The following is an 18721-nucleotide window of genomic DNA, read 5'->3' on the forward strand; positions in this document are numbered from 1 at the left end:
TGAGGTCAGAGATCTTTCTTACTAACTGTGTAGTAGGGCAAATGCTTACCAAACTTAATTCCTTGCTATAATGTCAAAGGCCAATGAATTGAGTCAGAACTGAGTGGCAGCTGATTAGGCATCTGAGGAATTGACTCACTTGAGAGAACATCCTGACCCTGAAGAGCTAATTAATATCCCAACAGAGTTTGGCTCAGAATTGGCACTTGGTAGTTGTAGCTAACCTTTTCCTCCATATGTTTCACACCAATTATCAGTGTTTCTGGTGCTGCGGAGCCTGGCATAATTGACTAGTGGGGAGTGGTGTTTGCAACCAGGAAATAAAGAATCTGACAGCAAAGCAGATGAGTACTTAAATCGTAACTGGGCTTCCTCTGTGTAATGCATGTTCTTATACCATTTGATCTGGGATTTCATAGGTTAAACAGTTGGGCTTTACTAATACTCAGATGAGGGATTTCTGGGCATAGCAAGAAGGGAATAATTTGGAAGTGCTGCCTGTTTCAGATGTAGACTAAACTGGAGCCTTTAGATTGGTGCTAAGAATATCCTCCTGTCCGGAAAGGTTATGTTTTAGGTGCAGCACAATCAATCTCAGACCTACCTATGCAGAGCCAGGGTGATGTTGAGCCTGCTGACCTCCCTTACTGGGGACCTGCAACATTTCTGCTGCCTAGATTTAATTCCAAGTAACTTTTGTTTTCAGAGGATGCTGCTGCTATAAAATGATCCATGTGAGGGTTAGTAAATTGCCTTTGCCACTTTGGTTTTTTCCCTCCTTTGCCAATGTAATTGCTTCAGGCTCTGCTGGTATAGTCTTCCTTTGGATACTGGTGTCTCATGCTCATGAAACTTAACCAAAAAAATAACTCAAACGCTTTTTGAGTTTCATATAAAGTGTGAAGCTCAGCATGAATTAGTAAGAAGGCTAACAGAACCTTTGAGAGCTTGCTATCTACTATTCCTGTTAGCAACATTGAAGGTTGTTTCTGAGGTGGTGTATCTTGAAACTGCTAGACACTTGAAAACTCAACGAGGAGGGTCTTTCTTGCTGTTCTTATGGTGGTATTTTTGACCACTAGCAAAAGGTCCTCCACCCACAGGCTTGGAGCTCTTTCTGTTACAAAGACCTACTGCAGTTCTGTTCACTTGATCAATTGACTATTGTACAGCAGCTCTTAAACAAAAAACCCACACCAAACCCAAGCAAACACATAACCACCCAGGGCTTCAGCAGTCCTGTAAGTTGTGACAAGATCAGAGTAGGGCAGAAGAGGGGAGAACAAGAAACCACGTGGTGTATACTGAAAGGTGCACCTTCTCTTGGCGTGCTGCCTGTAATATCACAGGCACAAAGGAGCCTGTGCTGCACTTGAAGGCTTAGAGAGCAACCAAGGATCTGCACCAACCTCACTACATCTGGGAAAGTGCTGAAAGAAGCTACCTGAGCCAAAAGTAAAAGAATGCTGAGTTGCTAAGTTGACTCTGGGATAAAAAAAAGGAGTAATGTATTCATAGTTGAGGATGGCTGAAATCTGGACTAGGCATAGTGAAGATCTTCACTGCCTGCCTAATCTTACTGTAAAAGATGGTACAGGCGTGTGCTGCTAGTGGAGTTAAAATCTGTGATGGCTTTTCCAGGATCATATTCCAACCCGCAGGTCTTTTCAGAGAAGACTGAGAATTTTGTTCTGCTGCTGGCAGATGCATTCGGTGCTCTCTAGCAATTCTTTTTCTTGAGGTGCAAGCACTGCTGTTGGCTTGTGCATTGTGAAGTACTGCCATGGTCCAGAACCCATACCCTGAAAAGGTGTCCTGCAGTACAGCAGTGAAACAGGTTTGCCATCTGCGTGTCTCTTCTCTGAGGAAAAAGCTTTTCTTCTGCAAAGTCATGTAAGTTGTTCTGTCGTGCCTGGTTCTTTATGCTGAGAGAGACCTTGTACAGGTTTTATTTTCTCTTGGGGTAACTATGTGCTTTACAGGTATTTTTAGAGCTGCAGAAGGGAGAAGTTAGTGGGATGTGCTACAGAGAGTCAGGTTTTGCATGAACTTAGGGCTCAGTTCCCTGCTCGCTGATTGCCTGGGTGAGTCGTTTCATGTTGCTACTTAGGAAATAAGGAAAATTTATTTTCCTTGCATGACAATAGATGGTGAATTAAGTCAGAGTTGCTCAGATGCTTGAAACACCACAACTGTGTAAGTACAAAGATAGGTGGAGCCGAGTTACTTAATGTCTGAATAATGGTGCTCACAATAGTAGCTTGACCTAAAGTAATTCAAAGAATGGATAAGGTTGGAATGAAGACAGCCAGAGACTTCAGTGAGATGTGTGCATACAACAGATGCCATATTCACTGTGACGAGACAAGGTTCTGTATGAATTACCTTAAGCTTACCTCTAGATTAAGTCCAAGTTTGTAAGCTTATTTCTTCTTGATCCAAGGACTTGTTCTTTGTCATGAACCTGAGATGCTTATCAGGTTTAGGATGCCGAGTATCTTTTAATTAAGACTACAAGTTAAGCTACTGACCTGGAGGAAAAATCAGTCCTTAAACTTGCACTCAATTTCAGGAGGAGACAACCTGGTGAAGAGGAGAGCAGCATGGAAAGCAGTAGGCTACAGAGAAATGGAGGGGAGAGAAGTGACTGGCAGTTTACAAGGGATCATATCAAAATTATTTACATTAGAGATCAGATCAAAATCGAGCAAATAGGGAAGAGCATTTAGTTTTAAAATATCGGAGTTTGATATGTCATACATCTTGGCTGCAGTTTAATTAGTCCCTTAACAGTAACTTATTCTGATAGTTCCAAGGCTGCAGAGCTTGTTTTTCCTTTGCATAAGCTAGTAAGAGTCTTTCAAATAATGCATCAAAATTCACAAAAGAGAGCTTGCAAGATGAGGAAACTGCTTAAGACACAGGCAAGTTTAAGAAATTCTGCCTGTTGCTTGAATTCCCAGGAGGTTGTGTAAAGATCAGAAAGCAGGTCAAACTTCAAAAGAGTGCCAAAATTTACATCCTTGGTGTGTGCGTAAGAGGTCAGGATAAATTCCATATTTTATTTATGTACCCAAGGCTTGCTTATGCTGCATCTTCCTAGCCTGTGTCCCTTTCCCCTTGATACAAAGATGTTGGCGCTAACATACCATGCCCCTGTTTGCCTGCAAGTGGAGGCACAGCAAAGATTGCTACCTCTGCAGCTTCAGGGAGAGTTGAAGGTTTTTTCCATTGCTTAGGGCAGCTTGAAGGTAGGTGAGAACTGAGAGCAAAACATGGCCATGCATGCTGGGCCTGTTCTTGGAAGTGTAGGGGCTAACAGAGCCCACTGACCCTTGGTTTTATGTCTGGATGTGATGATTCTGCAAGGAACACAGTGCAGTAGCTGTCTGTCACCTGAGCTGTGCCAACGGCATGGCCTCCTGTGTTAAGAAGAAAAGCTTACTGGAGTAAAAGGGAATGGATGCTGTTTTAAAGGTGGTGATTAAGTAGAAGCCAGCTGCTGCTTTCTAGTATGAGTGTAAAATTTGGGGAGACTAGCTCACTGCTCTTTCCAACAGTGCTCGCTGTAAGGGATGCCTGAATTTCAAGTCCTTGGTAGGAAGGGTCCTAATACTAGTCAAATCCCTGAGTGGCTTTCATTGATCATGGATGGATGCCTGATGCATCATCTTTAGGAAGGTTTTCAAAAGTGGTGCTAAAGACCCTGTTGTGGAGAAGACTTGCAGGCTAATGAGTTCTCAGACCAGAACCCTGATGCTCGTGCAATAACTTTAGGGTGAGTTTGGATTTGCATCTAGTGCCAGCCTGAGTCAGTTGGACTTAAATAGAAAGTTTAACCAGAATAGCACAAGCCTCCTTTGTCATGTAGGAAAGAGAGTTAATATTTAGATTCAGAGCAAGTATCCTTTTTCCCCTTCTCACCTTCTCGTTGCTGCTGCTTCCTGAACCCCAGCATTGGTTCTCTGCTATGGAAGACAAGAGCAGCTTAAGATCAGCTCTCTTCCACTTGGATTGCCAGACTGGCTACTTTGAGCAGAATTACTGTGAATGGAAATACCACCTGCTTTCTGCTCTTCATATGCCAACTTTGTTTTTTCTTTTGAAGATAGGCTGTTGTTAATTGCAGAGTATGCCTATGTTCTGCTGTCAGTGGAGGTAAGACTGTTCTTTTCATAGAAAGTCAGTATTGAATTTGATTCATCAAAATTGTGCTCCGCTTGCAATCTCTCCCATTCTTGTTCTTTAATCTTAAGGTGACTGAACTGAGAGCACTTTGAAGCCAGGCGGATGGTTCCTGTTGTTCCTTCCTCCATGACTGTGTGAGGTATTGAAGAACCTTGGTTTGTCTTACTGGGGCCAGACACAAGCAAGAGACCTTGCAGGATTAATTGGCTTCCTTGTGCCTTTTCCTATGTTCGGTAGTGGTTGCTCAGAGCATGGGAGCCTGGAGCTTTGAAGAGTTCAGAGCAAACTTGAGAGCAGGATATTTTCGTGCTATGTACAGTAATGTAGTCAAATATCATACCTCTGGGCATTAGCTGATTGCTACTCATGAGGCAGTTTCATTGATGTCATGGATAGTTTTTGTGCAGACAATAAGTAAAATGGATTGTGTGAATCTCCACCATCACTAAAAAGAAATAATTCTTAAAATTTGGCCCTCTGTTCCAAGCTGTCATGGCAAAATGATACCTGCCTATTTCCCTTCTAAAAGCTGTTAGCTCTGAGGCAGCTTGCAGTGTGAGAACTTCCGTACAGATCAGTAATGTAACTTTACAAGAAATGGCATGGTCTTACTCTAGCTGTGACAGCAGGACAAACCAGGATTCGGATCTTGCTTCTCCATTTCCTGATTAGTTCTGTCTCTATGGGACCAGTTTTAATTAAGATTAGATAAACCCCAATGTGCCTTGTGTATTGCTGAATGCAGAGGAGGTCTGACAGACCTCACATGGCTGCGTCACTAGCTCGTGATGCTTGGGAACATGAGGAGGAGGTGAAGAGGCGTTTTAATGTCCCTCTTTTTCCTTATCTGAGACACAGGACAGACTCCTTACCCTTCCTTCCTGTTTCCAAGAGCAGAAGTTTCAGTTGTGTGACTGCACTTCACTTGCAGACCTTAAGTAACGGTCACCCCATCAGCTCTGTATCCTCTGGGAGCACTGTGATTCTCGGAATATTACAGCAGCTATCTCAAAGCACATGGAGAAGTGGCAGAAAAGTGGGTAGGAGGCTGGAATGCATTATAATTAACCATCCCCTTTCATAGGTTTCCCGTTCTGTACGTAAGCTTCCTTGGCCCTTGTCAGCAGGCTTTTTTGTGCAGTATGCTGTCAGCCGCTGAGCAGCTTGCATGGTGTCACCTTGCAACAAAGCATTCACTGTGCCTCTGAGCCTTCCCTGTATTGCGAACAGCAGGTCTGAGGGAGTTAAGCTATCAACTGGATGCTGAAGATCATGCTGGCACCTATAGCTTGGTTTGAGCTAGTCAGATATTTCCCTGTGCTCCTTGGACAGAGTTTCCTGGTGTAACTAACCTGCTTAGATGTATTCCAGGCTTTGCTAACTAACCTCAACAACGAGTGGTGCAGTGGCTGTGGTGCAGAATGTGTTGCGCTTCCAGCTTTCTTTTCCTGCTCACATGTTCTACCCAGGACTTTTTTCAAGTAGCCATTGCTGCGAGATGCCAACTGGCTGTTGAGAGTGAGGCTGGTTGTTTAGAGGACTAATTTAGATTTGTTCTGCTTGCACCTCCTTCCGTTTCATACCAAATGTGTGTGGGGGGGGGGGGCATTCTGAGAGGGAAAGTGTTGGCATTAAGCCTGTCTTAGGGCCTCTTGAGATTATTTGGTCAACAATCGGACCATTTTCAGACAAAGGGCAAGTTCAGTAAAGAAAGACAAGGCCATTGTGGGCTTCTGTTGCAGCAGAACTTCCATTCTGCTACAAAATTAGCCATGAGAGAGCCTCAGGGAACTTAACTGATTTCAGTCTCTCGCAGCCAGAGCTAGGGGGTTTCAAAGATTCGGAGTAGTGAAGGTTTTTTAGGGAGCCTGATACCTAATTCTTTTAGTGTGTGGCCAGGTTTATGCAGGGAGTGACTGCTATAGAACCTCTGTCACAGACTTTTACTTTAAATCTCTAGGCCAGAGTTTCCCAAGGTGTAGAAGCATCCCTTTTGATGGGGATGCCCTTTTAACCTGAGGTGTAGCCTGGGACACTTGTAGGGGCTGTAACTATCCTTCCAATTTTGTTGCATGTGCCCAAACTTGAAGGGTCTGGGAATTTTAACTGTGCCAGTGATCTCTCCTCTTCATAACACTTGTAGCAATGAACTGATGCTAGAAATCAGGGCAAGGTTTCCTCAAAGAGCACCATGTAGGCAATACCTCTTTGTTCGCCTGTCAGAGAAACCCACCTTCCTTCATGCTGGGAGCTTTTTAACTGAGATGTTATTAGAAACCAAGATGTACTTATGAGTCATGCCGTGAATGTGCCTGGTGATCCTGCTGCAAAAAAAAGCTTTGAAAGTATATTGTTCCTTGCTTCCATCTTATGTGGTGTGACTGATTATACAGTGCAGTAAAACAAAGGTGGTGTTAAAATAAAACAGGATGGTGTACAGCTCTTCAGGTCCCCTTTTTCTAATGTCTTTTCCTTGTGAAGGGAAGGAGATGTTTGGGGAAACAGCTGGGCAGACACCAAAAAAGTGCATCTCAAAATATCATTCTGGAATTCTGTGTTACTTTTTCAGTCTTTAACCAGATCTCTTCCTCCCCCCCCCACCCCAATAGTTGCAAATCTAGTTGGTCATGTGTTACTGAAATCTTTTGTTAATATTATTTGCATACAGCAATGCCTAGGATCCCTGGTCATAGTCTGGGACCTGTGCGCTATTTAAGTGGAAGCAAAAGGTGATCTTAGCTGCACAGAACTCAAATGTTAAATCTAAGCCAACAGTCAGTTGATGAAGACAAAAAGTATGGGAGGATGCAGATGACAGAACTTGTCCTTTAGCTTCTCTATGGCCTTTGGGGCCAAAAAGCCCTAGTTTGAAAGGGGCATTTCCCTCTTCAGAATACTGCCTGGGGGGTTGAAATGATGCCTGTTAATAATCAATAATAAGAGACTAAAATGTGATGCCAGACAGACATCCCAGCTGAAGAGGGGACTGCATACAGTGTCTTGGCTTGTGTCTACTGTCGACTATTCAAGTTAGCAGACTGAGCTGCTGATCGTGGTCACTCCACTGCTTGGAATTACAAACCCCTGTACTATGGATGGCAAAAGAGATACTATGCACTTCTTACAGAAGTGGTGTCAAGTATTCCAAGCAGCGGAGAAGGGTGTCTCAAGGTGGTAGTCAGTTGAGTTGGTACAGCTTTAATCTACCTGGACTGTTAATAAGAGCTCAAAGATTTCAAGCTTTACCTGACAGTCTTGGAGATGAGATGGAGCAAAATCTCCTAATTTGTAGTGTACTTGTTTCACGTGCAGTGGGCATAGAAAAGATGATAAATATTCAAGTGACTAGGTTGGGAGAAGTATTGTGTGAATAAGCAGGTTAAAACCCACTTGTTGAGCCAATAAATTGATAGACAGGACTGGCATATGTTGAAGGGCAGAAACTGAAGGCTTTTTTTACAGCATTTTTCTAGTTCTCCCACCTCGGTTTTTTGAGAGTCTGGGACCACAGCATATGTCTAAATTAAAACCGGTGTTGCTGTTCACAGCCCTGGCTTTCTGGTGAATTGCTTAGGGAAGCTGAATGCACAGAGAGGCTGATAGTCCTGCCTAAGCTTCAGACTGCAGCTGGAGGAGAAAGTGCTGTTGACCCATGCTGCTGCTGCCTCAGCTTCCCCTGAGACTCTGGCAGGTTATACGAGTGGTGGGAGAGGATCTGGGAATAGCTCTTTTTCAGCTTGAATGCATGTGCTTCTGCCCTTACAGAGACCTTTTGCAGGCCCTTTTTTACTGTGCGGTTGTCAGCTGTTTCTGAAACCCAGCTGCTCAGTGCAGGATACTTCTTACTTTTCTGTAGGGATGAAAAAATTCCCCCCAAAATCTAAGGGCATTTGTCTGAACTGGGAATTCAAATTATTTTGGATTTACTTTGTGAAACATCCTCCTACTCTTATAAGATAGCAGCTATCTGTTGTACAGATGGCTCTCAATGAGTCCGTGAACAAAACAGCTTTTCCCTAACTTTACAGTCAGCACACAAACACTTTATCAGGCCTCTTCCATGCTTTTAGCGCTATATATCTTTGGCATATGCAAGTACTTGCAATGTTTACTTTGGAAAATATGTGCATCTTTATACTTCATAGTTGGTTGTCTAAATGAGGAAATACCAAACATTCAAAATAAATTGTAATACAAAATAAAGAAGCGGAAACAACCTTGGGATGAGGAGGAGGGGAGTTGTGTGGTCATGGTAAGTATGTCCTTAATTCTTGCTGCATTCTGTGACCATAGGAAATAAGATGCTATTTGGAAATGCAGTGCACAAAGCATAGCTACTTAATGTAAGATGTAGTTAAATGTTACATACCTTATGAAGAGATTGCTCTAACTTTTTTACCTGCCTCTTTTTATGTACCTCTTCTCCGCCCTGAGATTGTAACTCCATTTAGCGGAGTGTCGAACATACACAGTAAGAGGAGCTCATCTGTGTGTCCCTGGGAAGAAGTGTTAATTGGTGCTGGTTTGTTGGTGGGAGAAGGGGGCATCTTAATCCTCAGGCAGAAGGTGTAGAGAATCCCCTGTGGAGACCTGATAACTCAGACTGAGCTGCTCAGGCTGCTCCATTTACTAGTGGATTAGAGAGTCTTGGCAGAAAAGGCAAAGAGCAGAAAAACTTGCTTGTAATGGGTTGGCCAGGCTTGGAACATCCTTTTATGGACTGTACCTCTGCAAGCCATACTCTGGCTTCCTCCTGAGCTGAACACCTATGCTTTTCACCAAGAAGAAAATTGGTAGTGATGTTGATATTCAAACCAGGTTTTTTTTTCCCCCCTGTGTTTCAGGAGACTTGGGAAAAGCTGTGTTAGCTTGCACCAGGGAATGGACAGTCTAGTTCAAGAGAAATGGTAGTTGGTTAATTCTGGCCTTGAGAGTTTCATCCTGGTAACTATTAACCGCAAATTCTTTTTGTTTCAATACAAAATTCTTAAATTTGCTTGGGCTTTTGCATCTTATTCCATAGCAGCAGCATATCTGGCAGAGAGACTTAAAGGCAGCTGTGCCTTTAAAATTGAATTGCCTGTGATGGAAGAAATCTGAGAGCAGAGAAAGGAGACCTGTGCCTCTTGCGCAGATCAAGCTCTTTGGAGATTTCTCCATAGCTCTGCCTTCTCATCAGCCTAGTCACTGCTCCTTCTCTCTGGGGCCAAACTGCAGTGACTACAACAATATCAATAAAAGCCATTCTAGAACTGTCTCAATGGTGGCATTACATCTTTCCACGGTGGATTCTGAGGTCACCGCTCCGTGCTGCTTTTTCCCCCAAACTACTGTGCATGTGTAAACAAGCTGGGATTCCATCCTCTTTCAATTCAACAGTGTTTTGCTCCCTTGCTGCTGAAGTGACGCTTCCTCAGATTGCTGGGGAGCACATTGGCACTTGGACAGACTTCCCCATTTCTGCAGATGACTGTAACCGTGTGAGTGCTCACTGACCTCTGCATTTCTTCTTTTCCTTCTCTCTCCTTGTTTTTCTTCCCATCCATTTTTTTTCTTGGCCTTTGCAGAGTATTTGTTGTGCATTTCGGTGATAAGATGGCAGCATGCGTCTCCCCACTGCACCATGCATCGTAACAAGGTCAGGCATTGTAATGATACTAGCCAAGGTCTGTCCTTGAGCCCTTCTGCTTTTTTCCTGTTCTCCTGCAAGTTTGACCTAATACTTTTCCTTGAGCCTTCTCTGCTGCTTGTTTTCCTTTCCCTCTTAAGTACTCTGCCCCAGATCTTCAGTTGTAGTGTGCTCTGTTATGTGCTCTCTCCCTAACTCCTTCCTCTTGTTTAAATGGCATGCCATATGTAATTGGGCTTGCTTGATGGATGCGAGTCTAACAGTTTCCGGCACTGTAAGATTTTGTTATTGCTGTACTCTGGAAAAGAAACTTTGCTTCAGGCTTAGACATGTAAATGCTCAGACTTCTTTATGTGAGCTTGAGCAGGCTGTTGTTCTGTGCAGTACCTGCCATGCATCAGTCCCCTCAGAAACTAGGAATCTCTGTTCTGGGTTCCCCAATGAAGTGTAGCTTTGGGAAAACAGGCATCCTCTGTATTGTATTCCTATTTGCAGACTGCCATCCTTTGTTCTATCCTGTTGCTGATGCCACTGGAAGACCACTCAAACATGCAAGAGATAGTGAGTGACTTGGGCTGTGGGGAGGATTTCACTGCTTATCTGAAATGCCTCTCTGCCTGTAAACTGGAAGCTTGTGTTTAAGACCTGAGTCTTGAGCCCCTGCTTTAGCTACTTTCTTCTGTCCTGAGTTTCAGAAATGAAGGATCTAGGACCTTTTCCTTCCTTTCATCAATTTGCAGTCATTCCTCTAGGGTTTTTAGCGTTAAAACCAAATATTGTGGTGTATGTTCTTGCTATGAAGTTTTCACCCATTTATCTGAAACATCTAAAGGGGTTTTTTTTTTGCCCAGGATATGATACCGTTAGACATCCCACGGGTCCAGATACGTACAGAAGGCTTTGTTTCTCTGGTGTGCTATCTACGTGTGTGTCTATAGATTATACCTTAGGCAGTGCTAGCCCAAAGACTGAAGGTTGTTGGACTCCATATAAAGATTTTGTTCCATGTACTTGAAATGCTTTTAAGTTACAAAGGATCCAAAGTGCCTTGGCTGTTAGGCATTTTAAAGTACTTTGATTTTGAGAGGCCAGATGTTCAGCATTATCCTGAGCGAAAATCTTGTTCTGTTAAGGTATTGGGCTATAGTGTGATGTGACTTCATGCCATGAGTTATTTCAGAATATCTTCACCTAAATGAAAAGGGAGATGATCAGGCTGTGATATTTCTGCCCAATTAACGAAGTCTTATTGCTTTTTCACCACAAGTTATTTGCAAAGGAATGTAAAAATTAAAGATGGCTTTTCATTCCCTGACAAATTCAAATCAAGGAGGAGTTTCTCTATGAAGCATGCCATGAGTCATGAAGTTTTCTGTTGTTAGCTTGCTCCTTTTCAGAGTGACTAAGTCTCTTTCTGGGGTGGAAGAGGTTATTGCACCATGTCAAGCAAATGGAAGGTTAAGAGTTCAAACATGCAAGACAATGAGGAGAAAGAGGCAAAGGACTGTGCAAAAGCAGTGGCCCTCTTTTGTTACAGTATTGCTCAAGAAAAAAGCAGTAGCAATCTGAATCATCCCAGTTTCTCCACCCTCCTGATACTTGACCCTCTTTCTCCTTCCACAGTAGTATTCTTTCTTCTCCAAAGTCTCTACAGAGGATTATTTTTCTTCACCTTCTGATGGAGGGGAGCTTCTCTCCATTCTCTTCTTCCAGGACAGCTGAAGCTACTTCTGTGATGCTGTCCTACTTTTCTCTCCTTTCCAAGACCCGAAGTTACAACTTGCATGCCGTGACGAATGCTGCACTTGCATAGCTTAGAAGTGGCTTACAGACACTTTCTGTTCTGTTTACAGTGTGACTACAACTCCCATGATGCCAAGAGTGTGAAATGCATATTTTCTTTCTGGAAATGAAGTCTCACGTGACTTCCCAGCTGCTGTACCACAGAGGGAGTCCTTTCTGAGATTTTTCCTGGGGAAATGGAGATGTGCCCTAGCTTGCAGATGCATGTGACTTTTTTTCTGTGACAGCAGAGCTGCAGAACACTGACTTTGGGAAGGATTCAGGAGTTTATCCATCTGGCACATTTTCCTGGGGATCTGTACATTAAGGTGCATAACAGTTGAACTATCTCTTTCTTATGTTCTGGCATTCTTCATAGCAGTTCTTTATCTCTCCCCATAACATTTTGATTTGCTTCTAGTTTTCCCTCCTACTAGTTCTGTTACTAACAGGTTTTGTTTTGCATGCATGTTTCACAAAGGCACAGGGGTGTTTTTAGTGCACCCCTAATTCCTGCAGACTTTCCTTTCTTGCCATATGGGAGAATCAAACTGTAGCTGATGCCTCACAGGTAGCATGCTGCGCTCTGTGCCTGCAGGTTGTGCACCTTTTCTAGTGAAGTAATCTGAGCCTTCTAAGCCCTCTGTTTCTGTTGTGTGGGTACTTCAATAAGTAAGTTTTTTCAGCTGCTATGAATCTTTGAGGTGAGTCTGCTCTCTGGTTAGTGTGAAGCTAGAACTGTAGTACTGATGGGCAGTAGTAAAGCCACAATGATGTATCTATACAGATGATGCCCTAATGGCTGCGTGTTGTGACAGCGTGTGACTATTTGAAGAGGCAGTGACACTTGCAGGCGGTGCTTATAACAAGCAATGTTTTCTAATTTGTCAGATAATTATGAGCTCAAACCCTGAGCTAACATGACTATTGCTGTAGCTATTTCTAGAGCTTCTAATTCTTAACTAGACTTCAAGTGTCATAGTGGGTTGTTCCCTTCAAAAAAGTGGACTTCCTCAGGGGATGTTTACTGTTTGCTCTTAAGTTCATGAGCTATTGCACCCTGCTGGAACTGCAGATAGTCTCTGCTGTAAAGAGACTGCAACACAGAAAATCAACTGTTTCTGAATTGCAAAGTCAGACTTTACTGGTTCTCTGGCTTAGGATTTGCTGAAGATCCTTCACGAGGCTGTTGTAGTGTTTTTCCCACCATGCTGCTGTAATTACTTGTAGCAAAATGCACGTAAGTGAGTAGACTGCCATTAGTGACTTCAGTGGCCCCGTAAAAGAGGGGTTAGGGAGTAGATTGTCCACTGTGTGTGCACTTGCTATTTGTATATCTCTGCACTGCACTGGATATTTTATGGTTACTTTTTGGATGACTGTGTCATCAATATTATAGCATAGGAGGCATTTGGATATCCATCTAGTGTGCAACAAGGATTACAATCCTTATCCCATGGAGTGTAACTCAGATGGTGTAGTAGTATTTTTCCTATGTAGCATTGGATTGGGTGTGTTGAAGCTACGTTATATCCACAGCAACGCTTGGGATGGAGATTTTAAAATGTGTTCATAAGATGGGCTTTATGTTCCGGATGAGCCTGAGGTTGGTGTATTTGAATATGCTGAGTAAAAAGGTGAAGTGTGCCAGCATTGATTGTATAAGCAGGTGACTGCGTGAATGCGTCACAACAGAAACACGTACCAGAAATATATATTTCCTTTATGCCAAGACAGGACTTGGCAGGAGTGTTCTCTGTATATATTGTATTCTGATGGCCCTTGTTAGAGGTGGTTTGAGTGCTAAGTGCTGGATCTCTTTACTGTTTACATTGCACATCTGCATGAGTGACATCTGATATATATTCCAGTGTATGCTAATGGCAGGACTGCAAAATACTTAATAAAATAAAACCCAGTGGGTCTGCTCTGTGTGCATGTGCCTGTGCACAAGGGAGTAGTAGTGGTACGGTTTTGCAGAGACTACATAGCTGCCTTTCAATGTGTGTAAACTGTTTAGTGTGTTGTAAATTATTTGCTGGTGCCCCTGGTCTTTGTGTACTATACTGTGGTGCCTGCTGCGTGCCTGAGCACAGCGTGCTGCACTGTTGTATGAATAAGCACTTTCAAGCAGTGATGTTTCTAGCCCTCAGAGGCTCTTAATTTGACTGAGCTCTGCAGTGTTTTTTCTACCTCCCTCCCAGCCAGGATTGCTCATGTCTGTCTGGTTTGCCAGTGCCAGAGCGCTCTGAGTTGTTGCGTACAACGGTTCCTGGGCTGGCTAGCTAATAGGCTCCAGACTGATTTACTGTAGTAAAGTAGGCCAGGAGGAGCCTGCAGGACCGGGGAGGGAGAAGCTGGGTGATGAATGGGGCGGCATGAAGTCACTCTGCTCCGCCAATCAGGGCCGGCCTCAGCCAGGCAGGGCCGCGGCAGCTACGGATGCCTCCTGATGCTGGGACAAATTTTACCTTAGATGATGATTTGATATTTTCAGTCTGAGCTGAGAGTGTGTACCAAACAGTTCCTAGTTTAGGTCCAATCATTTCTGAGTGTTACTGAGGTGAGTGTTCTCAGTAGGGTGCAGATGACTAGCCTCCACCTTGCATTTTTCTCTGCACGTGTAAATCTCTCTCTTTACATGGTCTATCTCTGGTATGCTTATTTTGCAGCTTTGCTTCTCTACTTGTCTGGCTGATCCCTTTCACTCTTTCCTTTCAGAAGCTGCCTCTTCCTTCTTTCTGCCCTCCTCATGTCTGATTGCTCCTTTACTTGTGCACTGCCCAGAACCCACTTGCTTTCTTCCTTTCTCCCGATTCCTAAAGTCCTCATTTGGGGGGTTGGTTGTGTCACTCTCCCTTCCCATAGAGCAAGAGGGAGAAAGATGGGTTGCTTGCCTGCTCACTGTGGAAGCTTGGGCTTCAAAAGGAAGCTGGGAGGAGGGTACTCTGTTTCTCATCATCCTACTAGACCTTTGGGTGGTGGCGGGGCGGGGGGGAGGAATTGGGTGGGGCTGGGGGGGTGGTGGTGGTGTGGCAATGACTTGGGTCTTGTGATAGACTCCAGTCAAGTATCTAAATTGGGATATCTGCTTGAGATGCTTTTTCTGCCTATCTCTGGGGGCAGGAGGGAAAACTTGGGACTAGCTCTTAAGTTGACTTTCTTATTGTTCTCATCCTCCTGTCAAGTTGTTTGTCTTCTATTCTTCATCCTCTTTTGACTTTCCCTTTCTCTCCCCTCCCTTCTCCTTCAATGCTCTTTTTTACTGATAGGCCAAGCAGAAAACATGGAGACGTCTGATATGGCGACAGCAAAGGTAGGATGGAAATGCTGCCGGCCTCACTGTGCGTAAGTGGTTTCGCTTGGCAACTTCTTACTTTTTCAGCCTTTTTACTTTCTCCTGACCCTTTTCTCCCTGATGCTGGGAGTGGTACTAGCGCTGGGGTTGCTGATGGGATTCAGGTTCTGGGAGGAAGTGATATTGTGGCCAAGGTCTCTATATGTTGCTTTTCTTGTAAGACTTGAGAAAATCTTGAAATGTTGATGCTCTAGGTGTGAAGGTCGGGGGTGAGGGGGAGAGAAATAGGGGAGGGTGCGTTACTGTCCGTGCAGTTTGTCCGGGAAGCCGAGGGAGCCGGGATGCTGGCAGAAGCCTGCTTTGCTGCTGTATGAGAAAGTGACGCTAGAGGGTGCTTTAGGGGCAGCTTTCCCACTCCCGGGGACTGTTGTGTGAGTAGAAATGCCTTTTGGCAGCCTTATTTCTTTTTTTTGGAAGGGATCTCGGGGGAGTGCCGAGTGAGAAAGTAATTCGAGCTTATAGATGCATCCGCCCTTTTCTGTGAGGCTTCTGTTGCCTGTGCTGCTTGCTTTTACCAGGTTGTGGAGGTTCTGCTTTCCTGTGGGCTAACAGACTGGAAATCTGTTGGAATGGAACTGGGTGGATCAAGATGGGCTTGTGAGGTAGAAATGGGACATGTATACTGTGCATGGCTTCAGCATGGTTCGGTGAGACTTGGGAAGCACAAAATTGTCTCACCATCGAATGGTTGTATCGAATTATGTCTTCATAGCAAACGGTTTGTTTTCTAGCATGACCCTGCCACTGATGTGACTTCCCTTGGCATCAGAACAAGGTTAAAATACAGGGAATGTGTCTGCAAAGTGTATCTTGTGCTGTTATTTCAGCAGGGTCTGCAATTAAGCATGGTTGAAGAGAGCGATAGCTAGGAAAGAGTGGGAAATGGCATTAGTAGTTCTAAAACTTCTGCTTTTGAGCTTGCACTGAACTGGATACCCTAGCACGGTGACATGGCATGCTGTGTTCCTGGAGGTAACTGTTCTATGTGGGGGTAGAAGTCCATGGTTAAACACCTCCCTGTGTAGGGCTTATTCTTATGTCTCAGCTAGAATTCCAGTTTGAGTTTGCGTTTTTCCTTTTCACATTTGTTTCTGCTAAATACTGTATACTCTTCAATTCCACTTCCCGGAAGCCTGGCTGATACTGAAGAGCCACCCTGTTTTGCCCTGGGACTGGGTTGCATGTCAATGCAGGTTTTGAGCTTTTAGTGTCTCAATAAATTGTACGATGTACTTCTGGGTGAATGTTGCTTTATAAAGGTGAAATGATCCTCACTATCACGTTTGCTCTAGCTTCAACTGCCTGTCACTGCAAACCTACTTACAGCTGTAGTGCTTGAGAAAAATTAACCACTGAGAATGCTGAAGGGTCAGTGGCATCAGAGCTAATTGAAAATGACACTGACATTCCCTTTCACTCTTAGCTGATGTGGCATTTGGAGGGACTCTAGCTTTTTCTGTGTTGAAAAACAGACGTTTTCAAAGTCAAGACCAACAAAGTCAGTTTAAAATTCTTTTTGTACCCATTTTTACAGTTTCTTGTTTTTAATTAAAGGAAAACATGATCTACAGTGTTAAAACACCATCTTAGTGTGAATGTACTGAGAACCTAATTATCTTTTTGGGAAAATGTATCTTGAGTGAAAAATTGAACTTGGAAATTAATTATGACGGAAATATTACTGCAATGTATGCGGGTTTATTTGGGCTTACACCATGGTGAATTCTGATGTTTAGTCCCTTGTTCTTTTCTGAAACTCAAGTGTTCTTCCATAGTCTATTTTCTTTTCTGAGTTTGGGTCAGTTATGCCTTTTATGGTTGGTTTGGAGCCTCCAAGGGATGCTGTTCATTTTGCTTAATTTCTGCTGGGCTTTGCCGGGGCTAGCAAAGAACCTCTGAGAAGGTTTAACAGATTTATTTTCTCAGCCTGAGACAATGTCAAAAGCGTCCATGGGATGTAATATCAGGATGTTACTTCCTTCCACGGCTGCTCTCCATTGTGTTACACTGTCACTTCCTTTTCTACTGGGGCACCTTTCCGGGTATCTCAAGAACCGTCATTTCCTGGTATGCCAAAGAATGGTCCCATATTTAGCGCATGAAAAACAGAAGGGTGCACCTTTTTTTGTAGCCTGTGGTTTTAATCCCTGGGTAATCAATCATTCATCCTTATCTTGAGGCTTTTCAGAACTGTTAGTGGAATCGGAAAATTGTTTGTTTGTCCCTTGTATGCCACCATGCTTTGGGATTGTGACATGGTGCCCTGATAAAAGTAGGAACCCTGATTGTTCCTGTTCCTTGCTGAGTGCCAAGGGGAAAAGTAGTTAAACTGTTAGCAAAAAAATCCCCCCAAAACAGGCCAACGTGAAGCTAGAATGCTTCCTGGGAAAGCATGAATCACTTTCCAGGTAATCAGCTAGTGGAAATGAGGAACATAAATCAGTGAGCTGCCTTTCATTCCCCTGATACTGAAAGGTTCTTGTTCCCTATACTGCAAGTACATACATGGAAAGTCCTCAAACCTTTTAGGGTGTGTGTGTGTGGGAGATATTTAAGCACCTGATTTACTTGTTCCATCTTGATGGAAATGTGTTCCTCTTATGAGCTGTAACGGCAATGAGTGAAGCCACAAAAGATGCCTGTTTACTGCAGAGCTTTTGCTTAGAGATTATTTCCTTGGCTTTTATTCGATGGCAGTTGCTCAGTTGCTTGGAGAAGTATATGTAAGGGGAAAAGGACAACTGGGTAATGCAGAAGAGCTGATATGTGAATAAAATAGTGCTAAACATTAAACATGACTTAATTTATGTATTTGCCTCTGTGCTTCCAGCTTTTATCCAGGCCTTGACAAGGGAGGTGGCAAAATGCTGTGTATGAATTGCCTGTTTCTTGCCATCTGACGAGAATGCAAGAGAACACCAAGACCTAATTCATTTACTGTCTGTCACTTTGTACAGATGTTCTTGCTTGTGCAGAGGACATGTAAAGCACTGTCCTGTGTGGACAGTATTATTTAGTAGTTCTTTCATCTGAGTTGGAGGTCAGGGGAAAAAAAAAAAGTAACTCCGGCTTTGTGTATTACAGCCCTAACTTTTTTTAGTTCAATGTGGCCTTGACAGTTTATAGTTACTGGTCAGGAAAACATCCGGTCTTTTTTCTGACTCCTTTTTTCTGCTACTCAATCTCCAAATATTTCTTCAGTTTGAGAAAGTTCTACGTGGTTTTTACTTTGTTGCTGTTTTTAGTGTTTGTGTGCACTGTTTGACTTCCTCATCCTGACTGGTGGTGGAAGCAACCAGAAGCCACAAGGGAGGCTGTATTCATGGCATTCTTGCTCTGGACTAGAAGTACTCAAAATATTACTGGCCAGGATCCAAATTATCTAGTTTTAATCCTTTTTGAAGTTTATGAGAATTTTGCCCAAGAGGGAGGGACAAGGGAAGAGGCAGGACAGCAGATACCATGTAAATTTGCCTTATTGTTATTTATTGTTTATGCTTGGCAAAAATGATGTACCTAATATTTTGCAGTTAGAGATCCCTTTTCCAAACAATTAAAGCCCTGTTGCAATAAGCAAATACTTTGACTTACAGATTTTATGGGAAAAAAAAATGAAAAAATGTAGGGGTGGGGGGGAGTGATCTGATGACTGAGATATGAAAGGGACCTGAGAGAACACAACAATGAAAGAAGTGAAGGCAGTCAACAAATGTTATGAAATAGCTAATGGAGGAGGGATATAAAATAAATGAAAGGAGAAGGAA

At 43.4% G+C, this 18721-nt stretch overlaps 1 protein-coding gene across 15 annotated transcripts in view; it reads left to right on the plus strand.

Moving 5' to 3' along the window:
* The window catches only part of GRAMD1B (GRAM domain containing 1B), a 138846-nt gene that overhangs the window by 51866 nt on the left and 68259 nt on the right, over positions 1-18721 (plus strand). Inside the window, exon 3 of one of the 15 annotated variants that reach the window (XR_008574106.1) lies at positions 4257-4327. The exons of 12 other annotated variants lie outside the window; for them this stretch is intronic. The gene's annotated coding sequence lies outside the window, so the exon portion shown is untranslated. Of the gene's footprint in view, positions 1-4256; positions 4328-14143; positions 14163-14871; positions 14916-18721 lie in introns of those variants that run through there. 2 more of the 15 variants (XM_054803389.1, XM_054803387.1) reach the window with 2 other exon arrangements.

This window comes from Grus americana, chromosome 24 (assembly GCF_028858705.1).
Source record: "Grus americana isolate bGruAme1 chromosome 24, bGruAme1.mat, whole genome shotgun sequence".
NCBI classification, from domain to species: domain Eukaryota; kingdom Metazoa; phylum Chordata; class Aves; order Gruiformes; family Gruidae; genus Grus; species Grus americana.